At 40.0% G+C, this 14,913-nt stretch overlaps 1 protein-coding gene across 9 annotated transcripts in view; it reads right to left on the bottom strand.

Moving 5' to 3' along the window:
- The window catches only part of ANKRD6 (ankyrin repeat domain 6), a 66,710-nt gene that overhangs the window by 31,234 nt on the left and 20,563 nt on the right, over positions 1 to 14,913 (bottom strand). The gene's annotated exons all lie outside the window — the stretch shown is intronic.

Below are 14,913 nucleotides of genomic sequence, written 5' to 3'. Positions count from 1 at the left end.
TTATCAGGGCAGATAAAATAATGAAGAGATTAGTACACTTTTCTTTTCTGTCCACACAACACTTGACGAAAGGGGTTGCTCATTTTGCCATGGGAAACACAAAGAAGCTTTATGAAAGAAATGCCACAGCTCAGGGGTAGAACATCTGCTTTCCATGCAGAAGGTCCTGGGTTCAAATCCCTGGCATCTGTGTCCTGCCTGAAACCCCGGAGAACTGCTGCCAGTAAATGCAGACAAAACTGAGCTAGAAGAAACAATGGTCTGATTCAGTTTAAGGCAGTGTCAGGGACTGACAGGGCTCTGAAGAGTGTGTGGCAGAGGCAACGGACCAGGAGAGGGGACCATTGGTACTTAAATATCATAAATATCCCTTGGAACAAGTGAGGCGGGACATTTATATACTGTAATATGCCTTGTAAACATATATAATTAAACTTTCATCACACATTTAAGACATGAAAAACTCTCTAGCAACACTCCCCAAGACTTGTAGAGAGGTGGAAGCTTATTTAACAGAATATCTCAGTATTCCAACTTTACTAATGGCTAGTATCTCAAAGCCTGATTTTATATTCTTCGGCAACTCACCCCGGATTATTGCACCAATAATTTTCGTTGAGGCATCACTAGAATCTTTTTCATTCCATACAGTGGTTTAGAGGTCCTGCCTTCTCTTTTGCCGACTGGATCCTTTACCATCCTTTCAATCTTGCTTATTGTGGATTATACTAACTTGGCAGAACAGCATCTCTTTAAAAACTGTTTGAGGTCTCTCAGTATTTGGAAGGCTGTCCACCACAGCCATTGCAACAGCAAGTGATGTAATGTGGGGAGGGGGACCTTGCCTTACTTGCATCTAGCCTTTCTGTTATGACAAAACAACAGACTTGCCTCTATCTCTCTCAAGTTAAGAAGAATTCTGATACCTGTTACCCCACCCCCAAAAAAAGAAAACTAAAAGGAAAAGGGGAAGAGAAAGACTATGCTACAACAGCAAGGAAAAAGTTAATCCTGTATGGTCTCAGGCTCCATCCACACTACAGAACATTTAAAGCACATCCATCCCAAGAACTGTTGATCATGAAGGGTGCTAGGAATTGCAGCTCTGTAGGGGCTAAACTAGTTCCCAGGATTTGGGGTGGCGTGGGAGGTGTCCTCAGCTTCTTGTCTAACCTATAGATTGGTAAGAAACAAACTTTAATCTTTCAAATAAATACAAATAAGTGTGTGGATCAAAAAGGATAAACCACTCACTCTTGACCAGGAAGTCTTTACCCTTGTCCTACGTCTGAGTTTCCAAATCATCTAGCTAGTAGTCATTGCTTTAGCAGGGAGGCCATCATAATGCCTCTCAAGAGTCATGCTGAAACCTCTGGTTAACATCCGTTGATGCTAATTTAGTCTCAAATGGGAACAGGTGCTTAGTGCTGCAGTAAAGCAATAATAAAAGCTTTGCTGCCAATTGGTTTTCAGCCCCAATTCAGGTTTGACCTATAAAGCCTTATGTGACTCAGGACTACAATACCTCTAGGACCGCCTCTTCCAGTATGAACCAGCCAGGACCCTGCAATCATCTTATTTGCAATCATGCAATCATGAGATGTCTGGAAGGTGGCAACACGAGAACAGGTATTTTCTGTGGTGGCTCCCTATTTGTGGAATGCTCTCCCCAGGGAGGCTCGCCTGACATCTTCCTTCCTTATCTTCAGGCACCAGGCAAAAACACTCCTCTTCAACCAGGCCTTCAGCTTTCAGCTGTTAATTCCATCTACGGCCTTTCATCATCACCATTATCATTGTCTGCTGCCTTTCTATAGTAAAACCAGGCTCAAGGGGGCTTACAACATGAAAATATTTACATAATTACAAAAGTAGTCTTAAACAATAAATAGAACACATCAAAAAAGATCACGATCAAATTGAAGTTTCAGCATTAATCATAAGATCCAAAAATAATGTAACACAAAATTAATATCAGTAACAGCAACAACAAAAACCCACCAACCCCCTATTTATTTATTTATTTATTTATTTATTTATTTATTATTATTATTTTCAATACTCCCACCTTTATCAATATGAAATGACATGAGAAGATCTTAACACTGTGTGTGTGTTCAAATTCCAAGTTCCTTAATGGCACAAGTGCTCTTGAAATAAGCTAAAACCTGTGGCAAAAAAACGAAGAAAGCCCATCCTCACCCCACCCTGCAGAAAAGAGAATCTGCCAGCTAGGAGGACAGAGATTTAGCAGTGAAAATCACTCTTCCTAATGCTGCTTATGAGAAGATATGAGAGAAAGCAAAAAGGATAGTTTGACTGACAAAAAGAATTAGTATTTCAGACCCACAGCAATGAGGCAATGATGTAATCAGCTTCCAGATAATGGAATCCAAGAATATCCCTCAATGACTCATTCACTGCTGCATTGACAGTTAACAGGAGGGAAAAAGGCATCTCAAAGCAACAAGGATGGGTGGCTTTGAGATAAGGTTAGAAATGTCCAGGTTTTAGTCCTTTTCAACACTGAATGTATACCACGAGTCAGTTCCAAGTTGAACTTTATTTAAGGAGAGATTGTATGTGCCGACTAGACTGAACACACATGGGAATTGGGGAAAGCTCTGCTGCATTGAGGAATCGTGAACGCCCCTTCTAAAACAAAACAAGCTACAAAAATGTATGGAGAGGGATAGTTAAACCTTGTGCACCCACACTTGTGTCATGTTGTTACTCTGCATGCTGGCCAAACTGGACCAAGCTACAACAATGCAAAGAAATCTGCAACAAGATCTCACAATGTACTTTTCTTTGTCTTCCAGAATGCACTCTGGGGAAGGAAAGGTTAAACTCTTTCCCACAGTTTATATTGGCTGCAGAGAGTGGGCAGGGCAATGGTACCCAAGACCCACATTGCATCAGTCTTCTCTCCCCCCCCCCACCCCCCGAATAATAGCAATTCATTAAGTTTAAAGTCATGAAATTGCTGTGAATAGTCAACTAAAACTTCCCATCCCAGAAAAAGACTGGCCCCAATCCAATTTGGAGGACCATGTAGCTGCTTTTGATTATTAAAAAAAGACTCTGGGAGATCACGCCACAGATCTCCCGGCCGTGACACTTCTTTTCAGCTCTCGTTTGCCCTTGGATTGTGCCTTTCTCCCTGCTGCCATTGGCCATACAAAAAAGTGACCCCCATACTAGGCAATTTTCGTTCTGCGTGTTGCTTTTGCTTTTCAGTAAGATACCCCCTGGATTTCCCTGATTTTGATTTTATATTTAAAAGTAGACAGAAAGGATACTTGTGAAATTGACATTGGCCTCTTTTGCTGCTTCTGACCTGTTTGTACGTTCTGTAGAAAGCATGGATGCCAAGGCTCATGTTCCCAGCCAATGTCCAATCTTGCCAACATATCTGGAGCCAACCATGTTCTTTACTTAAAACTCGACATAAGTTCAGGTAGTAGCAAGAACACAAATGAAAGTAATGGAGTGTCAGGTAAAGGACAGCAGCAAAAAAAATGGGTGGAGTGAATGAAATCCTAATGGGAAAACCCATAGGATTGGTGGACATATTGAAGGCTGACGTTGGGTTAATATCTGAACAAGGCGGGAAAACATGTGGGGGTACATAAGCTTGGCTGAGTTACAACAGCCTTTATAGGATTGGAGGAACGAACTAGGAATGCCAAATATTGGTTGGCAATATTCACACTTCATGAACGTTAACCATGAAAATGTGCCAGCATGGGAAACAGGAAAGCAGTTTTGGTTAACTATGATGTGCAATATCAGTTGCAGAAATCGGAAGAAATGCTGAATATGCACTTTATATTATGTTTAATATGTCGGGCCCGCTCTAGCATGTTAAAGATGGAGTAAATTAATCATGGGATTCTGTTCCTTCACAATTCCTGGACTGCTGCAGGGAGAACCGGGCAGGATGAACCTAATAAAGAAGGGCTAGGATGGAGGTCTTTCAGGACCAAGGTGATGTGTGCCTCTTATATCAAGGTCAGCCTCAGGCTTGAGGGTCAAATACAGCCCTCTAGCCAGTTCCTGGGCCCCAGGCCACACCCCACAATGCCCATGTCCCATACCCTTCCTGGGTGCTTTTATCTGGCTGGAATCTGTCCTTACACTCTTTCTTTGCCTGAACAGAGGATGAGCAGTTGTGGGTGTGTGCAGAAACTCCCAACTTTTACATGGCTAGAATGTACAAAAGATTGAAATCCATTGCTCTGCACACTTTTGCCTCTGGTTCCACTCAGTTTTTGCCTTAGACCCTACCCACCACTGGTGTCGCCCCACCTACCCCTGAAGGTTGCCCATGAGGAAATGGAATCCTCCAGCTGAAAAAATGTCCCCCGCATCTATTTTACAGTAAACAGTACTTGGTCACAGCTGATAAATGCCACTTCACACACGAAAATTATGCAAGGTCAATATATACAAAAACTGAGAACATTAAGGTCACGGTCTTAGTTGTGCTTTTAATGAATTTTGTTCTTAACGTTATGCGAAAATCAATCATTATGGTCTAAGGCAAGAAGTGCTGCCAAGAAAATCATAAATACATTTTATAACTTTCTATTTGTGGCCTAATTTTTCAATTTCCCAGCCAGCCTGGAAAGGGTTTCATTTGAAACAGGACACTCTGTTTCTAACAGAACGTCATGACGCGCTATACAAGATCAGCTGACCAGTGGAGTAATTGAATTCTGCTTCTTTAAAAATAGAAACACAACACACTCAAATAGTTCATTTAATCTCCAGCAGTTGTTAAATAATTCATTATTTTCGAAACAGATTTTTAAAAAGCACATCTTTATTATACACAAAGGAAAACTACACTTTATAGACTAGGATCCAAAGGATCACACATGTCAAAGACAGAAGCAGGAACAGAGGGTGGGGGTACTTTTTTCAGACCACGGGACGTGACACCATCTGCTACAGCATCCGCGTAACTGATGGACTTTCCTTGCTAGGGTGACCCAAAGGAAAAGAGGACATGGGCTCTGTTCCTTCCAGCAGCACATAAGAGAATGAATTCCAGCAGGGTTAGAAAAAGGAACAGGAGAGCAGAGTGTCTCTAGTAATCAATTTGCATTCCTGGGCAGAACTCTTAGAAACATAATGCCATGATTCATTTATGGAAAAGGAAATTTCAAAGTATGGTTTTGCATCTGTTTGCTTTCCCAACACAAGCCAACAGTCTTTCTGCTAATGGCACTTCTTCTTTTGCATGAGAATGATTCTCCTTTTTATCCTGTAGCTGGTTCACAGTTCAGGGAGGGTTGTAGCTGCCACAAAACACAGACTACTTGTTCGCACAACAACCCAACAACCCAAATTATGACTTGCTAGGACCATACAAACGTGTGGGTTTCCCACAGAGGAGCTTCTAGGTCTTTTTACTCTCATGCCTTGTTTTATATTTGCTCCTTTGTCCAAAAGGAAAGGACTCAAATACAGTGGTATCACTTCCGGGGGCGGCGCGAACAGCAATGGCGGTCCTCTTCCACTAGCGAGGAGGAGGCTCCGCAGAAAAGGGTCGTCCGCTACGGCGAAGCGGAGACCCACGTCGGAAACCCACAGGCAGCAAGAGCCTGTGGTCTTGAGGCTCGGTGGGCGCCAGAAGCGACCCTCTTAGCGTCAAAGGAACCCCGTAAGGGGCTCCGAAACGTGGAGGGGGGTTGCGGCGCTGTGAGCCGTTTCGCAATCTGCGGAGCGAAGCCGCGCTGCTGCTGCCGGTGAGCGCTGATCCCTTTTCCTGCAAATTCTGGATCCGGAACCAAATATTAACTTATTCGTGAGTAAAGACTGAAACACTTTAAATTTGAGACTAAAAGCTGAATTAAAAGATTTGAACTTGGCTGAGAGCGGAGAGACGTGGAAACAGGAAGTCCGTCTTCCGCTGCCATTGAACTTTAAAAAGCAAAGAGCTGGAGGAGTGGAGGCTGAAAAAAGAACTTTTAACTTTATTGATCTAAGCACCCACTGAACCTGCAATATAAAGTAAAGACTTTAAGTTTATGACTTGGAATTATTATTTGCATTTGACTTATCCTTCTTTCATTGGATTACAATCGAAAGGTGAAACCCAGGGTCCGGAGCTGCCTGAGCTCTGAGAGACTGAGCTGTCAGTTTTGCAGACTTGGCTACTGTGTATTGGAACTTGCAACAATCTGAGGGTATTTAGACCTCCTAATTTGAAACATCTTTTGGAGACCAGTAAGCACTGCTTGAAACAAAGTGACTATTAATATCAACTCTGCTAAATACTTGTATTTGAAGGTTCTTGGACATTAAATTAGACTCTGAAAGACATTTCAAGCTCCCTCTAGAGGATTGGAGATTTAAAACAGTGACTTTACATTTACTTTCGATTTCCTGGCTGCTTGCTTTCTCTGGGCCTCTCTATTCCCATGGGAATAACTCAGTGTGACCTTGACTGATAGATAATGTTGGAATGAGTGGCACAAGAAGAAGAGGAAGAGTTAGACAAACAACTTTGACAACTCTAACCTCAGCCTCACAGACACGTAGATCATCTGTACCTACTCTGCCTTCAGAAGTAGAAGAAGTTGCTTTGTCACAGGCAAAAGAGGGAGAAATAGAGCAGTTACAATTGGAAGATATGGCCTCAGGAGCATCTGCTTCTATTTTAGAGAAAATTTTTGAAAAATTGGAAGCTTTGGACAAGAAAGCAGATGAGCAAACAGCTAAGATTGACCAAAATACAGAATGCCTAAATAAATTAACTGGACAAGTGGCACAGAACACACAGGCAATTGGACAGTTGACGGAGGCCACAGCAGAAAATCGGAAATTGGCTGAGGATACTAGACAAAAATTAGAAAACTTAGAACAAGAGGTAAGACCACTCACCAAACAAGTAGGGGAACATCAGATTTATCTCTCTATGATAGAACTGCGAAATCGTGAGAATAATTTGAGGATTAGGTCGCTACAAGAAGCAGAAGAAGGAAACCTAGCTGAGTTTTTAACCAAAGAATTCTCCAAGTTTTGGAATTTAGAGGAAAAGGATTTTAAAATTGTGTCAGCTTTCAGGCTTGGAAGATTTATAAAAAAAGGAGAGGCCCAGAGACTGCCTGATAACATTGAGATCAAAGGAGGAAAGGGACAAGATTTTGGGCCTACACTACGGAAAGTCACTGGATATTTTGGACAGAAGAATTGAAATTTACAAAGATATTCCTAGACAACTGTTGGACCTTAGAGCCGCCTATTCTGAACTTGCCAAACTATTAAGGAGCAACATAATTGCTTTTAGGTGGGAATTCCCCCAAGGAATATCCTTTACCTTTAGAGGGAAAAAGGTTAAAATTAGAACACCGGAAGAGAGAGACAAATTTCTGTCTACATACGGAGAGGACCTTCAAAAAGGAATTGAACTACCTCCTGGGCCTGGAGCAACGGCAGTACCAGCACCTGTGGAACCTGAAGATCCTGTGAACAAGATACCACCCCTTGAAAAATAATCAGATTAATTCAGGATGTCTCTGCAACTGTTGAGCTGGAATATAAATGGCTGTAATATTCCGGAAAAAAGGAAGAAAATATTTCATATATTAAAAAAAGAACAATTGGACATTATTTGCCTACAGGAAACACATGTGACAAGGCTCCACAGAAAAGTGTTAATAAATAAAAGATTGGGCCAGGAATTTATATCTTCGGACAAAGTGAAGAAGAGAGGTGTGGTGATATATGCGAAAGAGAGCCTGTCACCCAAATTCTTATTTAAAGATGAACATGGAAGAATTTTGGCAATTGAGATACAACACCAAGGAGAGAAACTTTTGATATTAGGAATTTATGCACCTAACGAAGGGAAATCGGAATTTTACAAGAAGCTGCACGAGACTATGCTGGATTATCTGGACTACAACAACATCATAATGATGGGAGATATGAATGGGGTCGTATCAACTAATATGGACAAGTCACAAAGTCAAAATGTTACAAAAGACGGCAGACTACCTAAAACTTTTTTTGAAATGACAGACAACATGGATTTGATTGACATTTGGAGGACAAAGAACCCACTAGGAAGAGAGGGAACATTCTTTTCTGAAGCCCAACTGACCTGGACAAGAATCGACCAAATATGGATATCTAGAGGCCTGGCACCTAAGGCCAGAAAAGTGGAAATCTGCCCAAAGACCTGTTCCGACCATAATGCAGTAAAGATGGATATGATACTACTACCAACCGGCTCTTTTAGATGGAAGATGAATGACAATTTGTTTAGAGATCAGGAAATTACCAAGAAGGCCCAAAAAGCTTTGAAGGACTATTTTGAGATAAACATGAATACTACGGTGGAAAAAAGAATCGTCTGGGACGCAAGTAAAGCTGTAATGAGGGGATTCTTGATACAACAGAATGCCGTAAAGAAAAGGACACAAAATGAGAAAAAAGACAAGATCCTGGATAAAATAAATGAATTAGAGAAGAAGTTAAGATTAAACCCGAAGTCACAGCCAACTCTGAGAGAAATTAAACTTTATCAAACACAATATTCTAAACTGATAAATCAGGAAATAGAATGGAAGGTCAAATTAATGAAACAAAAAACGTTTGAGTCGGCGAATAAATGTGGAAAACTGCTAGCTTGGCAGTTGAAGAGAAGACAAAGATTAAATACGGTTACAAATTTAGAGATTGAAGGAAAAAACATTCAGAATCCTGTGGACATTAGAAAGTGTTTCCAGAGATACTTTAAAAAACTATACACCCAAGGGCCGCAAGACGAGGCCGAGATTAAACAATTTTTGGCAAAAAATGGATTATCAAAATTGTCACAAGAAAATAGGACAATCCTGAATTGCAAAATAACACGACAAGAGATTGAACAAGCCATTCAGAACATGCAATTGGGCAAATCTCCAGGGCCAGATGGGCTGACCTCCAAGTACTATAAGACATTAAAAGACTACTTGATACAACCTTTGATGGAGGTCAGCAATGAAATTTTGGAGGGGAAGAGGGCACCGGAGTCGTGGAAGGAAGCGTTTATCACATTAATACCAAAGACGGAAGCTGAAAACACACAACTTAAGAACTATCGTCCCATCTCTCTTTTAAACGTGGATTACAAAATATTTGCAGACATTTTGGCAAGTAGACTTAAAAAAGTTTTAAATGAAGTAATCCATAAGGACCAGGCAGGCTTTCTCCCAGGTAGACATTTGTTTGCTAATACAAGGAACATTATTGACATTTTGGAACTTTTGCAAACAGATATAAACACAAAAGCAGCTTTAATTTTCATAGATGCGGAGAAGGCCTTTGACAACATCTCCTGGAAATTTATGATGGGAAACTTAAAAGAAATGGGAGTGGGACGGGGTTTTGAGAATGGGATTGAGGCGATATATTCAGAGCAGAAAGCTAAACTGATAGTTAATAATGTGGTTACAGAGGAGTTTAAAATTGAAAAAGGAACACGACAAGGTTGCCCTATTTCCCCTTTGTTATTTATTTCGGTTCTGGAAGTGCTATTGAATATGATCAGAGGGGACCGGTTGGTGGAAGGAATTCAGGTCGGACAGAAACAATATAAATTAAAAGCTTTTGCAGATGACCTGGTTTTGACCTTGCAGGAGCCAGAGTCTAGTACGAAAAGAGTATTACAACTGATTAATGACTTTGGTCGGGTGGCTGGATTTAAATTAAATAAACAGAAAACTAAAGTTTTAGGGAAAAACTTAACAGATACAGAGTCAGAACGGTTTCAGAAAGAGACAGAACTTAATGTGGTTAAAAAAGTAAAATACCTAGGGGTAAACATAACATCAAAAAATCTAAGTCTATTTAAGGATAACTACAAAAAATGCTGGGCAGAAATCAAGAGAGACTTAGATAGTTGGTCAAAATTGAAACTTTCTTTGTTAGGCCGAATTGCTGCGATTAAGATGAATGTATTGCCAAAGATGTTGTTTTTGTTTCAAACACTTCAGGTTTTGGACAAGACGGAGTGCTTTCAGAAGTGGCAGAGAGATATTTCTAAGTTTGTCTGGCAGGGCAAAAAGCCCAGAATTAAGTTTAAGATATTAACTGATGCGAAAGAAAGAGGGGGCTTTGCCCTGCCAGATTTAAAGTTGTATTATGAGGCCGCAGCGTTCTGCTGGCTAAAAGATTGGCTACTTCTTGAAGACACTGACGTGTTGGATTTGGAAGGGTTTAACAATGCTTTCGGATGGCATGCATACTTATGGTATGACAAAGTTAAAGCAAATAAGGCCTTTAAGAACCATATTGTCAGAAAATCACTGTTTAATGTCTGGACAAAATATAAAGACTTGCTGGAAAATAAAACTCCAAGGTGGCTTTCACCTTTGGAAGCTAAGGCCCGAAAAAGACCCAATATGGAGGCTAAATGGCCTAAATATTGGGAAATATTAGAAAAAGATGGAGACAATTGGAAATTGCAGAGTTTGGAGAAAATGAAGGATAAAGTGCGAGACTGGTTACATTACGCTCAGATTAAAGAAGTTTTTAAAAACGACAAGAAACTAGGGTTCCAGGTGGAGAAATCGAAACTAGAAACAGAATTGTTAGAACCAAAGACTAAGGTACTTTCAAGGATGTATAACTTGCTGTTAAAATGGAATACACAAGATGAAATGGTCAAATCGGCTATGATAAGGTGGGCACAGGACATTGGGTATAATATTATGTTTGAGGACTGGGAAAGGTTGTGGAGTACTGGATTGAAATTTACTGCATGTAATGCTTTGAAAGAAAATGTAATGAAAATGATATATAGATGGTACTTGACCCCAGTCAAACTTGCAAAAATTTACCACCTGTCTGATAATAAGTGCTGGAAATGTAAAGAGAGCGAAGGAACATTCTTCCACCTCTGGTGGACTTGCCCTAAAGTGAAGGCGTTCTGGGAAATGATTTATAATGAACTGAAAAAGGTATTTAAGTATACCTTCACTAAGAAACCAGAGGCCTTCCTTTTGGGTATTGTCGGCCAAGGGGTGGTAAAGAAGGATTGGACATTTTTTATGTATGCAACAACAGCAGCAAGGATACTTCTCGCAAAGTACTGGAAAACTCAAGATCTACCCACACTGGAAGAATGGCAGATGCAACTGATAGACTATATGGAACTAGCTGAGATGACTGGCAGAATCCGTGACCTGGGAGGAGAGAGGATGGAGGAGGATTGGAAGAAATTTAAGAACTATTTACAAAAACATTGCAACTTGAGTGAATGCTAAGCAGGATGCTAGATCATAAATAATTGAGCACCACTAACCTAGATGATTTAAGAAAATAAGAGAGATTGAGAAAATATAACTCTTTTTTTGAGAACTAGAAGATTATGAAACATAGAAGGGATATAAGAATGCAAATAAGATAACAAATTGCTGCTAAAAAGTTATAACGATGAAAGTGGGAGCGGGAAATGTGAGGAAGTCCAAAAAAAATGTGAAACTATGTTAAGATATTTGCTATATTGTCTGTTACATGTATTTTTATTGTAAACTCCAATAAATATTATATATAAAAAAAAAACAAATACAGTGGTATCTCTGGTTGCGAACGGGATCCGTTCCAGAGGCCCATTCGCAACATGAGCAGAACGCAACCCACGTCTGTGCATGCACGGGTCACGATTCGCCGCTTCTGCACATGCACGTGATGTCATTTTGCGCATCTGCGCATGTGTGAGCGGTGAGACCTAGAAGTAACCCTTCCCCGTACTTCCGGTTCACCACGGGACGCAACCTGAAAACGCTCAACCTGAAGCAAACATAACATGAGGTATGACCGTAATGCTTAAAGAGATAGTGCTTATTCCAGTCACATTTTCAGCATGTATTTCTTTCTGCCTCTTTTCTCTCCCTCCTCCCATCTCCTCCTCAACTCAAACTTATTAAACACCAATTCATAATCAATCAAGCAGTAAATAGATTTTATGAAATAAATAATTCACAGACTACAACACCATGATAAGGTTTGGATTAGAATACCATCCAAACTGGGCTCGTGCTTTCTCCTCTCTAACCATGAGCTATAGCTATGGTTTGTTCTTCACTGTAGCTCATAAGTTAGCAGAGAGAGAGCTTAGCCATGGGCCAGTGCTTGGATTATACACTAAGCCAAACCTTGGCTTAGTTCAAGGGTGGTGCAGCAGCTCCTTTCTGGGAGCCTGCACATTTGCATGGTACCAGTAATAGTTTGGCTTACCATGTTGAATGGATAAAGTCAGTGTCTTTCTTGTGGGGTAAATTCCAGGTTGGTTGGTTTTTTTCCTGGGAAGGTTGCAGTTGACCCCTTTCAGGGCAAGGATGAAAAGTGCCTGCACAATATAACCTCTATTTTCATGGCAGCTGAAGCAAAGCCATATTCCTGAATCACCCTCTGTTTCTGGTGGATGGAGTTCTGAATTTCTAGTTTCATATCCACATTTTGAATGGATGGCTGCTCATGAATAGGATTTTAGGGCAGACACAGACAAGACAGGGCCTAACAAACCCCCTGAAGGCCCAGGGTTCTCTGACAGTTTATTTTTTGTTCTGACCCTTCCTGTCTTTCTGTGTTCTCGTTTCTTAATATATGCATCTCTGCTTATTAGGGTGATTTCCCCGCTTCTACGCAAATGAGGAAACGAACTGAAGCAGGTGCTTGACACCAGTCAGACATTGGCACTGGATTCCTGCCAACCCTACTGGCAGACTACTTAGCATAAGAGGGGGGTGCAGAGATTGTTTTTTTTTTTTCCCAGGGAAAGAAATGGTCAATACAAGCTGAAGAAACTTGTCTTTGTCAACCCAAGCAAGTTCACCGTTTCTGCCTTTGCTGTGGAGATCTGTGATTCATGCCTTTTGCCAATAACAATGTGCACCATTGACATGGCCTGCAGGCCTACTAGGCTTTTCAAATACAATGATATCTGATATGTACCCATCCTCACACAATATTTTTTTTCTGAAGACCTTTGCACCACACTGCGTAATCTCCACTGCAAAGTTTTAAGTGGCATTAATGTATAAACAGTACCTAGATTAGTAATTGCGCAAATACAATTAACAAATGGTAACAACAGAAAGCAAATGTGCATTCATGATGCTGTGGTCTCTCTTCCAAAAATACAACATGGAAGGGTTGTTTTTTTAAGACAGAGATAGCATTTTAACTGCAATCACACCATGGTTTGAACAAATTATGAATCAATTCCGTTGGCTTACTAAATGCACCCAGTTAGCACTGTTTCCCAGCTTTCTTAAAATATAAAGAACAGCAACTTACTGGCATGCATCCTGGTCCACAGTAAAGATTACCCACTTTTGAAATAGAAGTATGTAATATTCAAATAAACTAATAGTGGAAGTCTACATGTTTACTCAAGACTATATAAAATCAGGCTGACTCCAAGGTATATACATATACAATTGTAGTCTAAAATTATTAAAATTGATTGTATGTTTGTGTATTTAAATTGTGTTCCATTTTCAATTTGCACATTACAGACAAAGGTAAACCAGCTTACTCAGTAAACTTTAGTGCAACAAGGCTAGAATTCAACCCAACTTAGAAATAATGAAATCTGATTTGGGACCGTGCATTATACATACATTTAAAAAGATACGAGTCCTGTGTTGGTAAGATGCTACTTTTAAGGATAGCCCCCAAAATTATCTAAATGTCAGGGAAATACAAAAATATAATACCTGCACCTGGGTTTTGATATCATCATGCACTGTTATGTATGGCAATACTATTTAGGTGTGTTTGTGCAGTATGTGGTATTTTGGAATATTGTTTATTTCTTATAATAAAAGTTTTTTTGTCTGTTTAAAAAAACCAGACAAGGTGTTGGTATGTTTGTACCTTTACTGTAATAAGCAGTTGGAAGAGGCAAGCAGTGTGAAACCTCCATTATTTAACCATAATTTCACAGTTGCAAAGCTAAGCAGGATCTGGTATGCTTTCAAATTGGATGTCCAACTGCATGTTGAGATTCCTGCATTGCAGTGGGGTGGGCCTGATGAACATCAGGGTCCCTTCCAACTTTACAATTCTATGAGTTTATGAGATACACCTAAGCTTGTTAATTGATTGCATAAGGATCTTTACTTGAATGAAATATGGATTTGGGATGAACAAGTTCAAGACTACCATGTCTTTAAAATTAAATGTTCTATCACACACTGTACAGTTATTAACTTCTTGAAGTGTTCTAAGTATGAATGAGAAAAACAGACACGTGAAAAAGAAGGGGAAAAGAGAGAAGAATAAAGCATTTGGCTAGGAGGACCTTAGCTATTCAAATAAGTCCCTTTTGATATAAGCTCCTTTTGAAGATTTAAGGGAAATGTTCAAACAAGCTCTGGTAGTTCAAAGATAAGGAGATATTGAGTGGTTTCTGTACTCTGCTTTATTAGGGTCAGAATTTTCTTCTCATGTGCAAAATTAAAGCTTAGGTGCTTATGAGGTTAGGACATTAAGAATCTTTAAATAAAGTTTCCAATAAAAGAAAAAAAGTTAATCCCACAAAGAGCAATTAAGCCTCAAATCTGCCTGATATATAAACAGAGCATTCTGCTTTAGCTGTCCATGCCATAGGAGGTATTTTATTTTTTTTTATAACAGAAGGAAATAACCATCTTTGAATGATTAAACTAGGGCATGGATTATCATCATCCTAATCACAATAATAATTTATAAAGCCATGCCTTATGAGGAACAGTTGAAGGAGCTGGGTATGTTTAGCCTGGAAAGGGGGAGACTGAGAGGAGATATGATGGCCATCTTCAAATATCTGAAGGGATGTTTTCTCCTGCTCTGCAGAGTAGGACTTAACCAATGGCTTCAAGTTACAAGAAAGGAGTTTCCCATGAACCATCAGGAAGATCTTTCTGA

The sequence above is a fragment of the Podarcis pityusensis genome (genome assembly GCF_964106645.2).
Source record: "Podarcis pityusensis genome assembly, chromosome: 3".
NCBI classification, from domain to species: domain Eukaryota; kingdom Metazoa; phylum Chordata; class Lepidosauria; order Squamata; family Lacertidae; genus Podarcis; species Podarcis pityusensis.
Note: the sequence above shows the minus strand (reverse complement) of the source record. Positions and strands in the feature narration are given on the sequence as shown.